This window comes from Erinaceus europaeus, chromosome 13 (assembly GCF_950295315.1).
Source record: "Erinaceus europaeus chromosome 13, mEriEur2.1, whole genome shotgun sequence".
Classification (NCBI taxonomy): domain Eukaryota; kingdom Metazoa; phylum Chordata; class Mammalia; order Eulipotyphla; family Erinaceidae; genus Erinaceus; species Erinaceus europaeus.
The window spans coordinates 49,580,717-49,597,764 of record NC_080174.1 but is presented as its reverse complement, the minus strand read 5'-3'; the positions used below and the strand labels follow the sequence as shown (position 1 = coordinate 49,597,764).

Sequence of the window (17,048 nt, the reverse complement as noted above, 5' to 3'; positions counted from 1 at the left end):
AGACTCCAAGATGGTGCCTTAGACACCACTGAACCTAGTTTCATCATTTACAGAGGACACTGAGCCCCAGCTGGAGGGGCTGGGGGAACAACCCATGGGGCAAACTCAGGCCCACACCCTGGTCTCTCGAATCCCCAGTCTTGGAGTCTTTAATCACAACCTTTAATCTCCCCCTGTGGATTCAAGTACCTCCTCCCACCCCCTGGGAGCTTGGAGCCTGAGCAGAAGAGGGGAGTGGCCAGGGCCCCCACAGTGCCAGGCACTAGGGTGCAATCCACAGCCTCTCTCCCCAAGGAGAAAGGAGAACTGGCTCAGATCCCAGGAGCCCCTCCTCCAGGGCAAAGCCAGTGATGCCTGCCCTTACCTGTTACCTGCCTCACTGGAAAGAGAGTCCAGAGCCAGCACCAGTCGCAGCAGAGACAGCTGGTAAGTAAGGGTACCAGAGCGATGACCTGAAGGGTTCCCTAGATTCAGCTTTGTCCAGGGGCCACAGGTGGATTGGGAGCCCAGAGAAGGGGCTCTTACTAGTAGGCTGAGTTCTTGGACCAGCTTCCTCTGCCCATTTCAAATCTTAGGCCAGTGACCCTCCGTGATCAAGTTGTCAAATCAACAAACTAGGAACTAGGTCCCACGGTTCATTGACTCTGTTCCTGCTACTGGGAGAAGGCGTCTGCAGACAAGGGTCCTGGGATGTCCTAGAAAAAGCAGAAGCTGGCAAAGGGGTGTGTGTGTGTCTTACAGAGGTAGGGCTGTGGGTCAGGACCTGGGTAAACCTGGGTTGGGACCCAGTTTCTTCCCAACTCACCAGGGACTCCAAACAACCCCCCTTTCTCCACTTTAAGGGTGTCCATTCCTCATCGGCTCAGCCAAAGGGATGAATGACCCTGGGTCTTGGGGCAGCTCCAGGTTTTCAGGCTTGAGCTTGACAACAAACTTTTTGCCCCATAGAGCCACCCCATCACCCTCCCTTTTCCTCTTTGGGGGCCACCCTCAGACACACACTTTCTTTTTTTAAAAATTTTTATTAGTGTTTAATAATAATTAACAAGATTATAAGATAACAAGGGTGCAATTCCATGCAGTTCCCACCACCAGAGTTCTATGTCCCATCTCCTCATTGGAAACTCTCCTATTCTTTATCGCTCTGGGAATATGGGCTAAAATTCTTTAGGTGGGAGTTCTGGCTTCTGTAATTGTGTCTCTGCTGGACATGAATGTTGGCAGTTCGATCCATACCCCCAGCCTTTTTCTTTCTTTTTTAAAAATATTTATTTATTCTCTTTTGTTTCCGTTTTTTTTTATTGTTGTAGTTATTATTGTTGTTGTCGTCATTGTTAGATAGGACAGAGAGAAATGGAGAGAGGAGGAGAAGACAGGGAGGGGGAGAGAAAGATAGACACTTACAGACCTGCTTTACCACTTGTGAAGTGACTCCTCTGCAGGTGGGGAGCCAGGGGCTTGAACCTGGATTCTTATGTCGGTCTTTGTGCCGGTCCTTGTGCTTTGCGCCGCCTGCGCTTAACCCACTGCACTACCTCCTGACTCCCCCCACCCCCAGCCTTTTTCTGTCTTTCATTGTGGGCTAGGGCTCTGGAGTGGTGAGACTTTGGGACACACTGGTAAGCTGACACACATTTTCAGTTTTCTATCCTGTGTTCCTCCAATTGGATCTAAATGTTGATCCCTTCCTGCCTTAAACACTTTTTTTGCCTCCAGGGTTATTGCTGGAGCTCAGTGTCTGCACTATAAATCCACTGCTCCTGTGGCAATTTTTTTAAAAATTTTTTTTGATAGGACAGAGAGAAGTTGAGAGAGAAGGGGAAGATAGAGAGGGAGAGAGAAGGACAGACACTGGCAGACCTGCTTCACAGCTTGTAAAGTGACCCCCCACTCACATACCGCAGGTGGAAAGCCTGGGGCTCAAACTAGAATCCTTATGCGAGGTCTTGCATTTCATACTATGTGTGCTCGACCCAATGTGCCACCGCCATCCCCTATACACATTTACAGAAGAACCCAACTCCAGAAAATAGCTAGTGGTGGGACTTTAGGAGCCCACCAAACAGGTGGGGAAAGGTAATAGGGAGGACAGGAAGGGAGAGCAGACCGTGATGCCATGCGACAGCACAGCAACAACCGCTAGTTTCTATGTGGACTTGCAGCTGCCTAGAAGCAGCAATGGCCCCCGTTCCTATTCATTGTGTTTTTAATGCAGCACCCAGGATCAAACCTGGAGCCTTATATAAGCAAGGCAAGCATTCTACCAACAAGCCACTTCCCTGGCCCTATTTTCATTTTATTATTTCCAAAGAAAGGGAGGGCAAATTTGTCTTTTTCTCTCATGTGGTGCCAGTGATTATACCTAGGGTCATATGTAAGTCACTCACTGTGCAACTGAGTCACCTCCACAGTCCCCCAGCCACTAGCCCTCACCCTCTCATGAACACATTGATATGGGCTACTGGAGACACTGCATTCATTCTTTGTCCAGGGGCTTCTTTAAGAGGAAGGAGAGGCTATGCATATTATGTTAGGATCAATATAGTCAGTGTATTAGAGTCCCAGAGATTTCTGATCTTTCACACTTCAGTTCTATAGTATTTGACCTTCTCCTTGAAAGCCTTTGCCTTCCTTTTGGTTTCTACTGAAACCTTTTTTTATCATTGCCACCAGGGTTATTATTATTATTTTCTTTTTTTTTTCCTCCAGGGTTATCTGGGGCTCTGTGCCTGCACTATGAATCCACTGCTCCTGGTGGCCATCTTTTTCCCATCGTTGTTGTTGGTGTTATTCTTGCTGCTGGATATGACAGCAAGAAATTGAGAGAGGAAGCTAGAGAGGGGGAAAGAAAGATAGACACCTGAAGACCTGCTTCACTGATTGTGAAGTGACTCCCCCCTGCAGGGGACTCGAACTGGGACCCTTGCACTAGTCCTCACACTTTGCACTATGTGCACTCAACCTGGAGCGCAGCCCCACCACCACCGCCCAGCCCCACCACCAGGTGATGGAGCTCAGTGCCTACATGATGAATCCCCTGCTCCTGGTAGCCATTTCCTCCTTTCTCCCCTTTGTTTTTATTTGCTATGGGCAGGGAAAAATTGAGAGGGGAGAAGGAGATAGAGGGAAGGAGAGACACCTGCAGACCTGCTTCACTATATGTGAAGATTCCCCTCTGAATGAGGACCAGGAACTTATACCTGGGTCCCTTGCACATGGTAATGTGCGTACTCAGCCGAGTGTGCTACCACCCAGCCCCTACCTGTTGAAATCTTACTCTTAATTTCCCACTCAAGGCAAGGTTGTTTTGGTTATTGAGGGCCAGCAGAACTGTGATCTGTGCCCAGTAGTACTTGGTTGTCTCCCAGTATACTTAGAGCCTGAGAGTCTTGAGACAGGGTTTGTGCCCCACAATTCTGGCCTCTAGGTGAAGAGAGGTGCTCAGAAAGTGCCTGTTGGTTGTACCTGACTAGTGCTATAACTAAAAATGTGAGACCATCCCATGTCCGAGTTGGGACTGTCTTTGAGACCAGAGTAGCTCCCCCCTAAAGATACTCAGGATGAGTCCATGGACCACCACTACCCACCTACACCCAGTCAGATTCTGCACATAGAGAATCAAGGAAAGCTGGCAAACACTAGGAATACTGCTTGATTATTTGCCTTTTTTAAAAACAATGAAATAATTTATGTTCATTATAAATAATTCAATCAATGTAAGATTAAACAGCAGGAAGTCCTCTCAATCAATTTCCAGAAATCAGTAACTGTCAACAGTTTGAGAGAGGTTCCTCTGGCATGCCTACTTGTGCACAGAAAAAAACAGGATATTCAGTTCCGAGCAGTAGAGCACTGTGTTAAGCACGCATAGTAGAAGCACGAGGGTCCTCGCAAGGATCCCAGTGCAAGCCCCCGGCTCCCCAACTGCAGGGAGCGGGGGAGGGGGGGAGGTCATCACTTCACAAGCAGCGAAGCAGGTCTGCAGGTGTCTATCTTTCTCTCCCCCTCTCTTTCTTCCCCCCCATCCCAATTTCTCTCTGTCCTATACACCAACAAAAAATGGAAAATATGGCTGGTGGTCCGGGAGGTGGCACAGTGGATAAAGCATTGGATTCTCAACCATGGGATCCTGAGTTGGCAGCACATGTACCAGAGTGATATCTGGTTCTTTTCTTTCTCTCTCTCATTCTCATGAATAAATAAATAAATTCTATTAAAAGGAAAAGAAAAGAAAAGAAAAGAAAAGAAAAGAAAAGAAAAGAAAAGAAAAGATGGCTGTCAGGAGCAGTGGATTTGTGGTCCAGGCAACTGAGCTCCAGTAATAACCTTGGAGCCAAAAAAAAAAAAAAGAATTTTCTTTTATAAGAATATGATCATTCGGGAGTCAGACGGTAGCACAGAGGGTTAAGCGCATGTGATGAAGCGCAAGGACCGGCATAAGGATCCCGGTTGGAACCCCGGCTCCCCACCTGCAGGGGAGTCGCTTTACAGGCGGTGAAGCAGGTCTGCAGGTGTCTTTCTTTCTCTCCCTCTCTCTGTCTTTCCCCACTTCTCTGTCCTATCTAACAATGACGACATCCAAAACAGCAACAACAATAAAAAACAACAAGGGCAACAAAAAGGAAAAAAAAAGAATATGTTCATTCAAACAAGGGCAACAAAAGGGAAAATAAATAAAAATATTTTTAAAAAAATTTTTAAAAAGAATATAGTCATTCATCCTCTTTCTGTGGAGTAAACTCCCTATAATGAAATTGTTGGCCAGAGGTCTGACTATTTAAAATATATCAGAGATAGTGAAATGGCTCGCTTGGATATCATGCTGCTTTGCCATGCATAAGACCCATGTCTGAGCTTGGCCCACACTGCAGTGAAGGAATCTTTGGTGCTGTGGTCTCTCACTCTCATTCTGCCTGTCTCTCCATCTCTATCTTAAAAACATAAACTGGGGGCTGGGCATAGTGCAGCAGGTTAAGTGCACATGGTACAAAACTCAAGGACTAGTGTAAGGATTTTGGTTCGATCCCCCAGCTCCCCACCTGCAGTGGGAGTCGCTTTACAGGTGATTAAGCAGGTCTGCAGGTGTCTATCTTTCTCTTCCCCTCTCTGTCTTCCCCTCCTCTCTTGATTTCTCTCTGCCCTATCCAACAACAATGATAGCAATAACAACAACAATAAACAACAATGGCAACAAAAGAGAAAAATAGCCTCCAGGAACAGTGGATTCATGGTGCAGGCACCCAGCCCCAGCAATAACCCTGGAGACTAAAAAAATTAAAAAATTAAAAAAACATAAACTAAGGGCACTGGTAGATAGCATAATGATTATGCAAAGAGACTCATGCTTGAGGCTCCAATGTCCCAGGTTCAACCCCCTGCACCAAAACTGATCAGTGCTCTGGCAAAAAAAAAAAAAAAAAGAAAGAAAGAAAGAAAGAAAGAAAGAAAGAAAGAAAGAAAGAAAGTGCTAAGTGGCGGTGCACCTGGTAGAACACACATTACCAAAGACCTGGGTTCAAGCTCCGGGTCCCTACCTGTAATGGTGGAGCTTTACAAATGGTGAAGCAATATTGAAAGCATCTTTTTTTCTCTCTCCCTTCTCTCTCAATTTCTCTCTGCCTCTATAAAATTTTTTCTAAAGATTAAGAGAAAAAAAGTGGTCACTAGTAGCAGTGGATTTGCTGTGCAGACAACAATAACCCTGGTAACAATTTTAATTTTTAAAAAATATTTATTTATTCCCTTTTGTTGCCCTTGTTGTTTTATTGTTGTTATTGATGTCGTTGTTGTTGGATAGGACAGAGAGAAATGGAGAGAGGAGAGTAAGACAGAGAGGGGGAGAGAAAGACAGACACCTGCAGACCTGCTTCACTGCCTGTGAAGCAACTCTCCTGCAGGTGGAGAGCCGGGGGCTCGAACCAGGATATTTACGCCGGTCCTTGTGATTTGCGCCATGTGTGCTTAACCTGCTGTGCTACCGCCCGACTGCCCCGGTAACAATTTTTAAAATGTATCATTATCCCAATAATTTTTTTCTTATTACAGTCTTATTGTAGAAAATCTGAAAAACACAGTGAAGGCACGCAAAGTGAAAAACAAAACTCACATTAGTCATTGTTCAGAGATAAAGACAGCTGGGATTCTAGTGATAATATTTATAGTCTTTTCCTCATGTGACTATGCTTATTTACAACAATCAGAACACACGCTCTGTCTCCACCTGCAGGGGGAAAGCTTCACAAGTGGTGAAGCAGGGCTGCAGGTGTTTCTCTATCTCTCTCCCTTCTTATCTTCTATACTTTCAATTTCTCTTTCTCTATGTAATAAAGAAATGAAGAACACACAATTACTGTTCTATAACTACCTGTTCCCACTTCCTACCACTTAATAACAGTGTGTGTGTGTGTGTGTGTGTGTGTATGTGTGTGTGTGTGCTGTTAGATAAACTTCTGTAACATCACTTTAATACAATAAAAGGTCTGCCTACCGCCCCCACCCCACCCCCAGCCCACACACACTTCCCCAAAACTGGCTTTTTCTGACTCCTCCTGAGTGGGAATAAGCAGAGATTCCAACAGTTGCCTGGAACCCCACTGTTTCAGGATATAGTCTCAGACTGCCTCCTCACTTTCAGGAATGGGGTACCCCAGAAGACCATGAGTACCTGAGCCTTCACCCCCTCCTGAACTGAAGCCCCAGCACCATCTGATGGGCACACAGTCCCCCTGCAACTTCTCCACTGCTGTCTACCGCTGCTGTAAGTATTCTGCTAATTGTCTGTCCCTGGGTTCCTCTGAGCCTGCTGCCCACCCCAAGAGGCAAAGTGGCCCCGGTAGGTGGTGGGAGGTGTGGTGGTTTTGACTGAGGGAGCAAAGGCGTCTGGACTCAGGTATGTTTGTGTTGGGGGTACAGCCAATCCCTGTGCTTCAGCCATTCTCTCCCTGGCACTGAAGGGGCTGGAGAATAAACAAGAGCAGGGAGGTGAGTAGCAGCGGGGCTGAGCCACTTGCAAGTTTCCTGGCTTCCAAAGCAAATACCCAGCTTCCTAGCCCAAGCCCAAGCTCACCCCTGAGAATATACAAGGTTTTGAGCCAAGAAGAGTAAGGTTGTGTTTGGAAGGGAGAGGGGAGGAGCTGGAGGCAGGGGGTCCGGAGAGAAGGCTGCAAAGCTGGGAAGGCTGAAGGATTAGGGTGGAAGATGAGGGATGGGACACAGAAAAACTGGGGAGCCAGAAAATACTGAGTGAGGCCAGGTGGTGATGCATCAGGTTGAGTACACCTGCTACAATGCGCAAGGACCAAGGGAAAGCTTCATAAGCAGTTGAGCACAACCAATTTGAAAATCATATGGTGTACAGAGACTCTGAGAGAAAGGAAAGCATTAAAAAAAAAAAAATATATATATATATATATATATATATATATATATATATATATATATGCATGGGTTTGAATTGGGTAATCAAGCCCCAAAACTGGGAAGGTAACTTTGATGCCATATGTGGAGTATTAGGACACTCAGTCTCTACCCTCTACCCCCCTCCACATGCCCAGTTGTGCCCAAGATCACACTTCAATTCACAATGTTTAACTACTACAGTAAATTCCTAGGTAGAGCTCAGCCTTGGGCTGGGAAGTTGGGTATTTGCTTTGGAAGCCAAAAGAAAAAAATAAAGTGAAGGGGGTTGGGTGGTGATACACTGGGTTAAGTGCACATAGGACGAAGCACAAAGACCAGCACAAGGATCCCAGTTCAAGCCCCCGGCTCCCCACCTGCAGGAGAGTCACTTTACATGTGGTGAAGCAGGTCTACAGGTGTCTAACTTTCTCTCCCTTTCTATCTTCCCATTCCCTCTCAATTTCTTTCTGTCCTATTCAATAAAATGGAAAAATTGACCACCAGTAGCAGTGGATTCATAGCACCGGCACCAAGCCCCAGTGATAACCCTGGAGGCAATAAGTAAAGTTTAAAAAGTTAAAAAAAAAAAAGGGGGGGGTGCAGGGTGGTGGCACACCTAGTTGAATGCAAATGTTACAATGCTCAAGGACCCAGGTTTAAGTCCCTGGTCCCCACCTGCAAGGGGAAAACTTCATTAGTTGTGAAGCAGTACTGCAGGTGTCTGTCGCTCTTCCTCTCTACCCTCCCCCCCCCCATTGCCTCTCAATTTCTGGCTCTCAATCCAACAAATAAATAAACATACATAAAAATTGGGAGTCAGGTGGTAGTGCAACGGGTTAAGCACACGTGGCGCAAAGTGCGAGGACCAGACTAAGGACCCCAGTTCGAGCTCCCGGCTCCCCACCTGCAGGGAAGTAGCTTCACAGGCGGTGAAGCAATCCTGCAGGTGTCTCTCCCCCTCTCTGTCTTCCCCTCCTCTCTCCATTTCTCTCTGTCCTATCTAACAACATCATCAATAACAACAACAATGAAAAAACAAGGGAAAAAAAAAAAACAAGGGCAACAAAAGTGAAAATAAATAAATATAAAGAATTTGTAAAAACGTAAAAAAAAAAGAGAGAATACTGATGACACAAGGGTGAGTCATGGGTGAGGCGACGCTGACTAAAGGCTGTGTTCTCTTCTTTTCTGTCTCTCTCCTTCAGTGTGGTTGCAGGCTGGGTCCAAACCCAGTCATGAACATGGCAAACAGTAAACTAACCAAATGGGCTAACTTGCTGGCCCTAATCTCCCCTCTTTCGAGGCCCCAAAGAGTATAGGCACAGTAAGCTGGCAGTTCTGCAGAACAAGACTCGGAGCCCCTACTTTTGTTCCTAGTACAAGTAGAATATCAGAACGTCCTGCACATCAGTCCATCCCAGGACTGGACCACAGTTAGATCTTCGCTTACGAGGTTGTCCATATCTCAACCAGCCCCACCTCCGTCCTCTGGGTGTCGCCTTCTAATGGAACACCCATTTACAGGTTCTTCTGTGTATTCTTTTACCAAGGTCACCTTCCTGTTCTTCATGTGAATAAACTGAGAGTATTAGAGTTCTCTGCTGACTCAGCACCTTTGTTGATATGGAAAAAGGGGAGTGGGCCTGGGTTTGAATCTTGGCTTCATTACTTACCAGCTGGGTGACCTTAAGCTAGATACTGTGCATTGCTAGCCTCGATTTTCCCATCTGTAAGATAAAGATAATAATAATCTGCCCTTGTAGATTTCTATGGGAACCACATGGATCAAACTAATAACAGCTGAGTGACTATTAAGTACTAGATATTGTCTTACTAGGATGAGCCACATCCTTGACCCATGATGAGTGTTCAGGACATGCTTGTTAGGAGGCATGTGGATAGCATAAAGGCCTTGCAGTACTCAGCCCTGAGTTTAAATCCTACCTCTGTCTGTTACTCCCTTTTTAACCTTGGACGATCCAGCCTTGTATCTCAACTTCTCCATCGGCTAAATAGTCTGTTAGGTTGGACAAAATAAGGCATTTGGGGGGGTTGGGTGGTAGCGCAGTGGGTTAAGTGCACATGGCGCAAAGCGCAAGGACCCACGTAAGGATCCTGGTTCGAGCGGTGAAGCAGGTCTGTAGGTGTCTATCTTTCTCTCCCCTCTCTGTCTCCCCTCCTCTCTCCATTTCTCTGGGTCCTATCCAACAATGATGACATCAATAACAACAATGATAAAACAACAAGGGCAACAAAAGGGAAAAAATAGCCTCCAGGAACAGTGGATTTGTGGTACAGGCACTGAGCCCCAGCAATAACCTTGGAGGCAAAATGATGATGATGGTAATGATAATAATAATAATAATAATACATTTGGTTTTTATTGCCACCAAAGTTATTTCTGGGCCCAGTAGAGGTACTACAAATCCACTGCTCCTGGCAGCCATTTCCCCCTTTTATTTTATTTGATAGGACAGAAAGAAATTGAGATGGGAGGGGAAGATAGAGAGAGACAGAGAGACAGAGAGACACTTTCAGGCCTGCTTCATAGTTCATGAAGCATTTCCCCCTGCAGGTGGGAGCAGGGACTAAAACACTGAGGAAAGGAACTGAAGGCCATTTGCCCAAGGTCACTCAAACTTTGCCTCCAGGCATTTTCTTTCCTCTTTTCTTCCTTCCTTCCTTCCTTTCTCTCTCCCTTTCTTTCATCCTTCCTTTCTTTCTCTCCCTTTCTATCTTCCTTCCTTCCTTCCTTCCTTTCTTCCTTTTTCTTTCTTTCTTTCTTTCTTTCTTTCTTTCTCTTTCTTTGTTTCTTTCTTTCCTTCTTTCTCTCTCTCTCTTTCTCTCTCTCTCTCTCTCTCTCTTTCTTTATTTTTTTCTATCTTTCATGCTGCCAGAGCTTCACTGAGGTTTTGCACCTATATGACCAGTCCCAGAAGAATCCTTTTATCTAAATAGAGGGTGAGAGACTGAAACAGAAAGAAGGAGAGAGATCACAGTACCATTCTACCACTCATCAAACTCCCCCTTTGCATGGTGTTTCTAAGTAGTGGCCAGGGGCTCAAACTGGGTCCTTGCTCATGGTGAAATGTACACTACGCTGGGTGAGTCATTCCATGGTCTCCCAAGTCTTTTCTTATCTTGTTGGACCCCAGTCTTTTGTGGGCCACAGTTGCTGAGGGCAGGGTGCACAGCCTGCCCCTGGGAGCATTCTGCTAACCCTGCCCTGACGCCTCCATCTCTCTGACCAGATGTGGATGGCTTACAGGCTTCGGCCATCATCATCATCCCCACCCTGCTGTGCTCGAGCACCCTGCTCATTGTCAGCTGTATCATTTGGAAGACATGTCGCCGGCTGTCTCGGGCCACCCACCCCAGCCCACCATCCCCATGAGGAGCTCAGGTAAGAAACTCAAAGACTTTAGAACAGCGTGTGCCATCTCTGTTGGCTTCCCACCAGAGTTATTGCTGGGGCTTGGTGAGGGCACTATGAATCCACAGCTCCTAAAGGATATTTTTTTCCTTTTTCTTTTTTTCTATCTTATTGGCAAGTACAAAGAGAAATTGAGAGAGAAGAGGGGGATAGAGAGGGAGAAAGAAAGACACAGGTAGATCTGCATCATGGCTCCCCTTGCAGGTGTGTGTGTGTTGTGGGGGTCTTGAAACAGTTCCATGAGCATGGTACTATGTGACCTTAAGTGGGTACGCCACTGCCCCACCCCTAACATCTCTGTCCTTTAAAAAGGGCGCAATAGGAAAAGGAAAAGCCCCATTGAGTCTGCATTGCCTAGAGGTATGAACTGTTAACACTTACTCAAAATGGGAAGCTCTTATAACAAAGCATGTAGCAAAGGGCAGGGTAAAACAAGGAAAACTGAACTGGGTAAAATCTAGCAGAGGTGCTGGGGAGATACATAGTGGTTATGCAAAAAGAGTTTCTTGCTTGAGCAACCAAAGGTCCCAGGTTCAATCCCCAGCACCACTATAAGCCAGAGCTGAGCAGTGCTCTGGTTTAAAATAAATAAATAAATAAATAAATAAATAAATAAATAAATAAATAAATAAATAAAAAACTAGCAGAGGCCACAGTCACTCTGAGTGGCCACAAATCTTCTCTTCCCTTGTCTGGATTCTATTATTCTATTATTCGCCACTCTCTTAGGTCCAGAAAGCCCATTCTGAAGCTTCTTTAAATGTAATCTTGGATGACTGTGGCCATCCACTGCTCTCTTCCCTCCCGAGAACACACATCCCCAGCTTTGCCTGTGTGGGTCTTGGGGCTGGGCATCAAGGATAATTGTCTACCGTTTATTTTCTGTCTACAGCTGGACCCTGGTTTAAGACACAGAGAGAGGGGAGAAAAATTTTAAATAGTAGCTATAGCTAAGTAGAAATAACATGAGAGATATACAGAGGGCTATAGAGGGGACTTTTTTTTTTAATTTTAGAGAGTACTTCTTTTTAAAAAATTTTAAATATTTATTTTCCCTCATGTTGCCCTTGTTTTTTATTATTGTTGTAGTTATTATTGTTGTTGTTATTGATGTCATTGTTAGGACAGAGAGAAATGGAGAGAGGAGGGGAAGACAGAGAAGGGAAGAGAAAGATAGACACCTGCAGACCTGCTTCACCGCCTGTGAAGTGACTCCCCTGCAGGTGGGGAGCCAGAGCCCGAACTGGGGGATCGTTATTCTGGTCCTTGTGCTTTGAGCCACATGCGCTTAATCCACACTGAGCTACCGCCCAACTCCCTAGAGAGTACTTCTGTGACAAAGTAGAAACAACTAGCAAGGTCCCAAGTGAAGAGCAGTGATAAGTACATGGTGGCTAAGTCAAAAATTAAAATGTAGTCTCTTCTGTTTGTTTACAGTAGTGTAAACCAAGACCCAAACAATGACTAGGATCTATTAAGAAATTATTTATTTATTAGCTTTACTTATTGGATAGAGACAGAGAGATCAGCTAGAAGGAAGAGAGAGAGAGACCTTCAGCACTGCTTCACCAGTTGTGAAGTTTTCTTCCTAGCAGGTGCACCACTCATATCTATTAATGAGAGAGAGAGAACAAGAGCATCACTCTAGCACATACAATATTGGGGATCAAACTCAAGTCCTCATACTTGAGGGTCTAGCACTTTATCCACTGTACCACCTCCTGGATCCATCACAGGATGCCTAGAATCTTATAGTCTAGGCAGAGAAAACAGAAATTTCAGTATAGGAGTTGGCATACTGGTTCACTTCCTGGTTTTATAAATGAAGTTCTACTGAACCAGCTTTAGCTCTCCACACTGCTGGATAGTCTAGTTTTGACAGGTTATGACTTGCCAAGCATTGAATATTCACTACCTGGCCCTTGGCAGAAAATGTTTGCTGATCCCTAAATGTGAGAGCTCATGTTGCCTTTTAGGAACAGAGTGGCTGGAGGGTAAGGGGTGGGAAATGTAATGGGCAGCTCAGAGTGAGTCATTTGCAAGGTGAAGTAGATTGATCCTGGAGTAGACACACATGAATTAAACTGAGTTTATCGGATTCTCTCTTCCTGGGAATTTGAAATGCAAATTCTAAGACCCAGAAATGGAGCTGAGTTACATAATTGCCTGTGAACCTCAGCTGCTTAAGTCCCTAGAGCTGTCCTGCTCCTTCTCAGACTTGATAATCAATACTTGTATTGAATCTGAAGACCTGAGCATTCAGTTCTCCAAATATTTATTTATTTATTTTTCTCTCTAGGATTATCTTGGGGTGCACTACAAATTCACTACTCCTGGAAGCCATTTTTTTTTCATTTATATTTGATAGGACAGACAGAACTTGAGAAGGGAGGGGAGAGGGAGAGAGAAAGACAGACACCTGTAGCCCTGCTTCACCACTTGTGAAGCATCCCTGCGGCAGGTGGGGAGTGGGGGGGCCCTAAATGTTTCTCACGTCCCTTCATAGTTTCTCACGTCCCTTCATAGTTTCTCGTGTGTGTGTATGTGTGTGTGTGTGTGTATGAGTGTGTGTGTGTGTGTGTGTGTGAAAACCCAGAGTTTCTATTACTTTTAATTGAGAAAAATATTTTTAACTAAAATGAAGAAAGTGAAGAAAGAGTTGGTGGGGTATACAGGTTTAGTCAACATGGTCCAGTATAAGTATAATGTGAGCCATACATGTAATTTTCCATTTCCTAGTTGCCATATCTTAAAGGGTAAAAAGAAAAGAGTGAAATACATTTTCGTAATGTATATATTTCGTTGAATATATAAAAACATTGTTCCCACGAGTGGTCAGCACTCCTTAACTGTTAATGGCTGTTTTACATCTCTTTGAACCATGTCTTGGAATCTGAGCTATACTTTCAATATATCACACCTCAGTTCAGACTAGTCACATTTCAAGAGTCTCACAGTCACCCAAGACTGGAGACTAACATCTGGACAGTATATTTAGACCCTTAGATATCCTGGCTTAATTCTGAAAATTAGTAGAAAATCAAACTAGATGGTGTGTTACACCAAAGTAAAGGACTTTGGGGGGGGGGCAGTGTTCAGATCCTGGAACATGATGGTGGAGGAGACCTAGATGGGGGGTTAGAATGTTATGTGGAAAACAGAGTTGTTACACATGTACCAACTACTGGACTATTGACTGTAAATCATTAACCCCCCCCAGTAAAGAAAAAAGAGAAAAAAAAGAAAAAGAACATTTTCATTTCAGGAAGAAAATTTCTTTGACTTCTATTAAAGAATAGACTGCACATGATTTGTGACTAGATTTGGGGAGATCAGCTAAGAGGAGTTGAAGAAAGGCAAGTGAGAGTTGAGAAACAACAGTGATGGGTTTAGGCAGTGACCATAGTTGAGTGCAGAAGATAACTTCGAAGGTAGAAGCAACATACTTATCACAATTGTTGCCTCCAGACACTGGAGCTATTTCCCATCTGTGCAACTTTGTATATCCACTTCCCATCACCACCACTCCCAAATGTTTTTTTATGGGAGGAGGTAGGTGGCAGTCAGTGCCTCACATATTCACAATTACACCACTCCTCACCACTATTTTTTTTGAATTCAGAGAGAGAGAGAAAGAGACACCCCTCCCCCCATAGTACTGGGGTTTTCTCTGGTGCCACAGAACCTCCATGTGGTGCCAGGGTTTGAAACTGTGTTGCCTGGAGGTAAGACATGTGCCCTAGCTGGGGAGATTTCTCTTTGCCCCCCTCAAGTATAGTTTCCTTTTCTTTTAAAAACATTCATTTATTGACTAACTTCTTTTTTCTGATTAGTGACCAAAGAAACAAATCATCCCCAACTTTTAAGACATGGTCCACAGTCTATGGTAGTAGATCAATAAATAAATGTTCCTTTTCTTTCTAAAGAGAGTCTTCTCATAAATAGTGCACCACTTTGCCCTGTGCATGACTGAGGCTCCAGCCCAGCCCCCACCACATTTAAGGAAGCTTCAGTGCTGTGGTTCCTTTCACTCTCTCAGCCTTCTTTGTCTCTATCTACATAAAATAAGGGACGGGACGGAAGGAAGGAAGGAGTGAAGGAAGAAAGGAGTGAAGGAAGGAAGGGAAGAAGGGAAGAAGGAAGGAGAGAGATAGAAAAAAAGAAAGCCTTCTCTTGTGAAGGCTTCTTCCTTTACCTAGCCCACAATCCTGAAATATAAAAAACCAGAAATATTAGTGTCCCCACCCCAATCTAGGATGTACTACAGGGTCCTGTCTTGGGGTGGTATTGGCAACTTCAAGGGGAGCAAAAATTTTCAGCTGCACAGATGAGCGTGGAGAGTTGTACTTAACCAGTGTTGTGGTTCTGTTATGAGAATACAACAAATGAAAGGGAGTGGTGGAAGTAGATAGTATAATGGTTATGCAGAATCTTTCATGCCCAAGGCTCCAAAGTCCCTCAGACCACCATAACCCAGAGCTGATCAGTGCTCTGGTTAAAAAAAAAAAAAAAGGTACATGGTGCTAAGTGTGAATGAAGGGAGTAGTGATTATATTCTTCATGGAATTTAGACTGACATGGGAATCTAAATATTGTTCATAAATACCTCAGTTCTTGAGTATGGATCAATCTGTCAACTCCCATGTTCAGCGAGGAAGCAACTACAGAAGTCAGACCATCCACCTTTTGCACCCCATAGTGATCCTGGGTCCATACTCCCAGAGGGTCAAAGAATAGGAAAGCTATCAGGAGAGGGCATGGGAAATGGAGTTCTGGTGGTGAGAATTGTGTGGAATTGTACCCCTCTTATCCTATGGACTTGTCAGTGCTTCCATTTTATTTTTTAAAAATACCCCAGTTCTCCAACCCCACCTCTCCATTTCATTTTGGCCTTAAGTGGAAAGGCACTTGAGGTTGATGTCTACTTGGAGTTATTTGTGGTCTTGTCACTAGTGTTAGCCACAGAGGAAAACAGATCCTGACTAGAGCATTTGTCAACAAGACCTTCCAGAGTTCTATTTCCCTCCAGTTTTTTTTTCCCCCACTAGGGTTATCACTGGGACTTGGTGTCTGCACTATGGATCTACTGCTCCCTGCAGCCATTTTTTCCTTTTATTATTTTATTTTTTTATTTGATAAGACAGAGTGAAATTAAGAGGACAGAGGAGATAGAAATGGGGAGAGAAAGACACCTGAAGACCTGTTTCACTGTTCATAAAGCATCTTCTTTGAAGGTGGGGAGTGGGAGATTGAACCTGTATTCTTGTGAATGCTGATATGTGTGCTTAACCGGGTACACCACCACCTGGGCCCCATGACCAGCTTTATTAAGAGACTGTGGCTTTAGTCAACCTGGCTGTCTAGCTGTGATGTGAAAGGGTCCATGCTGACCTAAATTTTCAAGTTGTATAAGCAACGAATGAATCTTTGCTGTATTTAGGCTTAAAGTGTAACTCTTAAATAGAGATCTGAAATCTTAGTATTGTTTGTTACTACAGTACCACGAAGATAAGTCTGACAGATATTGGTGGAAAGGAAAACATTAACAGGGAGAGAATGCAAAATATAGGATTAACAGATTTCAATTCCTAGCACTAAAGGACTGATGGAGTCAGAATTGAAGGAAGAATAACTAGAAAGTCATTCTGCTTCGAGAACTATATTCATGGTAAGGTGTTGTATATGGCCATGTGAGTGAGTGACTGAGTGGAAAGAAGACAACATCTTTGAAGGAGGCCAAGAACTGAGAGAACAGGATTTTGGAAGGACTATCTTTGTATCTACCGTAATCAGCAGAGGGTAAGACAGAAACAGTGGTGAAGAGAGTGACAGTCAGAATCTAAAAATATTTTCTTCCCATCAGTCAGATGTGAATGCTACGTATGAAGAAGAACAGGACTTCTGTGCTTATCTTTGTGCCTCAGTGTAAATAGTCAGAGAAGCTGCTTAACAATAGTTGCTGAATGGATGGCTGGACGAGGAAGAGACTCATGCTCCACACACCTAGGCAAGTAAATCTAACTTAAGGAAGTGTTCCCTCCAATTACTATCTTGATTCTATTTTTATATGGTATTTCCTCCCCCAGACCACAGTGGCTATTTTCTCTTTGCTTAGCCTAGCATCTGCTTGTTCTATCTTGTTGTTGCCATAAATCTTAAGGAGCTACTCTTTAAACTCATCCCCAGTGGCCTAGCTAATACAATTCCCAATGTTACC

The 17,048-nt window shown here is 44.4% G+C and overlaps 1 long non-coding RNA gene across 1 annotated transcript; it reads left to right on the top strand.

Annotated features, from left to right (window-relative positions):
• Positions 1-6,580: 6,580 nt before the first annotated feature.
• LOC132542520 (uncharacterized) lies at positions 6,581-16,813 on the top strand. Its single transcript, XR_009553526.1, has 3 exons — positions 6,581-6,757; positions 10,650-10,801; positions 16,695-16,813. It is a non-coding gene; the product is annotated as an uncharacterized LOC132542520 (long non-coding RNA).
• The last annotated feature ends 235 nt before the right edge of the window (positions 16,814-17,048 follow it).